The sequence below is a fragment of the Chrysochloris asiatica genome, unplaced genomic scaffold (assembly GCF_000296735.1).
Source record: "Chrysochloris asiatica unplaced genomic scaffold, ChrAsi1.0 scaffold00105, whole genome shotgun sequence".
In the NCBI taxonomy this organism is placed as follows: Eukaryota; Metazoa; Chordata; class Mammalia; order Afrosoricida; family Chrysochloridae; genus Chrysochloris; species Chrysochloris asiatica.
Genome location: NW_006408623.1, coordinates 2,883,400 through 2,887,671, shown reverse-complemented (window position 1 = coordinate 2,887,671; position 4,272 = coordinate 2,883,400). Strand labels below are relative to the sequence as shown.

At 46.4% G+C, this 4,272-nt stretch overlaps 1 pseudogene; it reads right to left on the bottom strand.

Moving 5' to 3' along the window:
• Positions 1-296: 296 nt before the first annotated feature.
• LOC102819035 lies at positions 297-827 on the bottom strand (annotated as a pseudogene).
• Between the last annotated feature and the right edge of the window lie 3,445 nt (positions 828-4,272).

Here is a 4,272-nt window from a genome sequence, read left to right as displayed (position 1 = left end):
CACTTAACTACAACAAAGGAAGACCAAAGAAGGACTGATGTCTTTGAATTCTGATGTTGGTGAGAATATTGACTATACCACGGACTGTCAGAGGAATGAATAAATCTGTCTTGGGAGAAGTATAGTCAGAGCGCTCTTGAGAAACAGAATGCTGAGACTTTACCTCATGTACTTTGTTTTGTTTTGTTTTTCCCTGCCTCAGATTTATTTGTACAAATAGCACAGGAGGACACCAGCTCCATACAGATGGTAGCCCAAAGGGTCATGCCAATCCCTCTGTCCTCAGATGGAGAACTCTATTCCATCTTTGTGGGGGCCTGGGCACCTTTGGGAGCCTGAGGTGAGGCCTTGGCTGGAGCTTTAGTTGAAGCCTTGGCTGGAGCTTTAGTTGAAGCCTTGACTAGAGCTTTAGTTGAGACCTTGGTTGAAGCTTCAGCCTTAGTTTTAGCACTGGCCTTGGACTTTGGCCGACAGAGCCTCAGACCCTTGGCCGTGTGTGCCCGAACACTCTTCCCCTGCTTGGGGTGGGCAGTGTAGGCCAGTCGACTGAGCTTGCGGTTGACACCCCTTGGGATCTTAGGCTTGACCTCCTTGGGCTTTATGAGAGTCTTGATAGCCTCGGCATGTGCATCCATGGCCTTGGCGTTGTTGGCCTGCATCTTCTTCAGGCCTTTCTTGTTGTGCTTCTTGGCAAAGCGCATGCTCCTCAGAAACTTGGGGTCCACCCCCTTGAGAGACTCATATCGTTGTGATCTGGGTTTCTTGATACCATGTCTGTGCCATTTTCAGGACTGGTTGTGTGTGGTGTGGTTCTTGGACTTGGCCATGTCTGCATCGATGCCAGCAGCTCCCGGCGCGCTAGGGACCGGAAGAGCTACCTCATGTACTTTGGACACGAGAAGGACATCATGCTTGGTAAAGCAGGGGGTCCCTGAAGAAGAAGACCCTCAGCAAGATGAATTGACAACATGGTTGCATCAGTGGGCTCCGACACAGCAACAACTGTGAGGCTGGTACGGGCCTGGGCTGTGCTTTCGTCTGTGGTGCAGAGGGTGACCAGGAATCAGTGCCAACTCAATAGCACCTAACAACAACAACAACGAAGTTTTCCATTCTTTCCTGTGATGTGGAACTCGCTGTCAAGTTTCTCAATTACACTGTTTCACTTATGACAGTATACTTTGGAAGGAGAACCAGCTTTGTGTAAAAAGCCTTTGACTCTAGAAATGATTAACTTTCCCAGAAGCAATAGATAGCCTGTTCCGTTCATCAGCACAAGGTTTTTCCTGAAGCAAGTCTAACTTTGACAAAAAAAATCAAAGAACCGCGGCTAGAGGGGGTGGCTCATTTGTTCTTTCTTTTTAAACAAAACAACAGATCACCAAATTAATTAGCATCAGAAAGGACAGACATACTTTGGCATTTCTAATTTTGAAATACGCCCAGTGTAAATCCTTTCAAACGCAGAAAGTTTATATGGTAACACAGTATGTTCCGAATAAGCTTGTGGATCACAACATGCTGTTCTCAGACTTCGTCCTAGGGAAGGAACCTGAGGGTGGAGCCAGCCTGCTCAGGAGCCACGCTGGTTTGGTCAACGCCTCCCCCGAAACGAGGAGCCATCAGCTGATTCATCTTGATTTCTATGCTGCTGACACCTGCTCTGAGAGCCGCAGTCCTGTTTCCATGGTAACCAAGAGAACGCATCCTTGTCCACATACTTTCGGAACCTCATTAAATCAGGCAGCAGGACGGCAGCTGTGCCCTCCATGCGTTACTCTGACAGCCACAGACTAATTTTACGATGCTCAGGTGATTCTGGGTTCTTTCTAGACCAGACTGTTGGGAATGTGTAGATGGTAGGACAGATGGCAGAATAAATAAATATTGCCAAAGTGTTTAATGCACACAAATTTTCTGAAAGGTGCAAACCAACAATGGTAATTTTATTGACTGAGGTAATTTGAAGCCACAGCATAAATAGGAAGGGGTGAGGAGCTCTTGGAAACGTGAGCCTGAGCTTGAGGCGTGTTTCTGAAAATCTTGGGACAACAGTACTTCACAAGGTGGGAACGGTCCTTTCTGAAAATGTGAAACACAGAATTCCGCCCCCACCCCCACCCCCCCGCACACACACACCATCTTGCTCCAAAGGTGCTCTGGTAGCATGTTGGGCTGTTAACCTCAAGGTCAGCTAGTTCGAAACTACCAGTGGCTCCACAGGAGAGAGACTTTCTGCTCCTGTAAAGATTTATAGCCTCGGAAACCCTACACAGGGTCATTATGAGTTGGAACCTACTCCACAGCACACCACCACCACCACCACCATCTTTCTCCATAAGATAAGCACTGGACTGTGAACTACATGGTCCGTGGTTCAAGGCTGCCAGCTGCTCTGTGGGAGCTGTGCCTTATTTGCCAGAGAAGCTGAAAGTGATGAGTGGACAGATAGATTATGGATTGCACATGTGAGTTTTGAAGGCCAAAAAGAGATTTCCCTTTGAAATATCAGCTCTTGACCTTTTTGAGTGCAAGCGCAGCCAGCCCTCACAGAAGATGCTGTGCCTGTACCCTTCAAAACCCACGTGATTAAATGTTAGAAGAGTTTAAGAATCATGTACACTTCGGTGTAATTAGACTCAGAAAAACCTTAATACATACATCAGGGGTTTGAGCTACCATGAGAGTTCCCATTGTCTTTGTAACAGGAAGAGGTCCCCAACAGGATCCAGTATACACAATTTCATTCTTACTCTGAAGGTGGGTAATAGTTGTATGTCAATAAAGAAAAAAAAGCACCCCAAAACCAAAACCCACTGCCATTGACTAGATTCCAACCCACAGCGACCCCACGGGACAGAGCAGAACAGCTCCTTCGGGTTTCCAAGGCTGTAAATCTACAAAATCACACTGCCTCCTCTTGCTCATGAGCAGTGATGGGCGGGTTTAAACTGACTTTTCCTTTAGCAGCAGAGCACTTGAACCATTGTGCTACCAGGGCTCTTCATAATTGTATGTAAAGAATTAAAGTGTATCATGCAGAGTAGAAAATCCCTACATGGGTGGCTGAGGAGTCCCAAGATCCAAAGATGGAGAAAACAGATGCACAGGACGAGATCAGCATTTTCCAGAACTTTCTTCTTCCTGGGTGCTGTTGAATTGATTCCAACTCATAGCAAGTCTCTAAGACAGAGTAGAACTGTCCCCTAGAGTCTCAGTGGCTGCGTCACCTGGGCCCCTTCTACAGAGTGTACTGGTCCTCTGCTGCTCCGGGTCCTTCCTGGAGCTAAGGAGTCTTGCTGCTTCCTTCTGGACTCTTCTATGGCCAGCAGTTGATTTAGGCTCTAAGGAGAATGGCATTCCAGTGTCTGAGAATATAAGCAAACATTTGACATGTGCTGTGTATAAAACTCTGTGTTGATTGCCCCAGGGGACTGAGACACTGCCCCCACCCTTGTAGAAGTCTATGGTCAAATAAGAAAGGTGGCCACCTAGAATCAGTTTAAAACTGAGCTGGGAAAGGATGGAGCAGAGAGAGGTGGACCATGTACTGCAGCAGGCTGCTGTTGGTTGGTTAAGTGCCGGAAAGTCGGTTCCAACTCATAGTGACCCTGTACAGTGTTTCCGAGGCTGTAACTCTTTACAGGAGCAGAAAGCCTCATCTTTCTCCCACAAAACAGCTGGTAGTTTTGAACTGCTGACCTTGCAGTTTGCAGCCCAATTCGTAACCACTATGCTACCAGAGCTCCTTGCAGCCTGCTGTACTGAACGCAAATTCAGGAGGTGAGGGGACTGCTCACATTTAGCCTCCACCAGAAGCAAGGCCAGTCATAGGAGGGTCCTTCCGCAGGTATGCACCAGAGAGACCTGGGGCAGCTTCGAGTCTCCCACCGTTCTTCCCTCCTGCCAACAATCCCTGCCTCAGGCTCCTTTAGGGGGCTGGAGGCATTTCTATTATTTTGATATTGTTACTTCCCCACAGCTATGAAAGCAAAACATGCTTCTTATAGACAAGAAGGGAGAAGAGAATTGTAAAAATCACTATCCAAGATAATTTTTCAGTACACTGGTGAATTTATTCCAAATTATTTTTTCGGGCTTAATTTGGTGATCACATTGCTTGTATGTTTCTATTGTGACTTTTCACTTAACATTAAAATGAGTGCATTTTTGTGGCCTTGTAAAATCTTTAAAGACATCAGTTTATAACTGCATAATATTCCATTTGATGATCACTTACCTAATTGTAGGATTTACCTGTTATAATTTGTC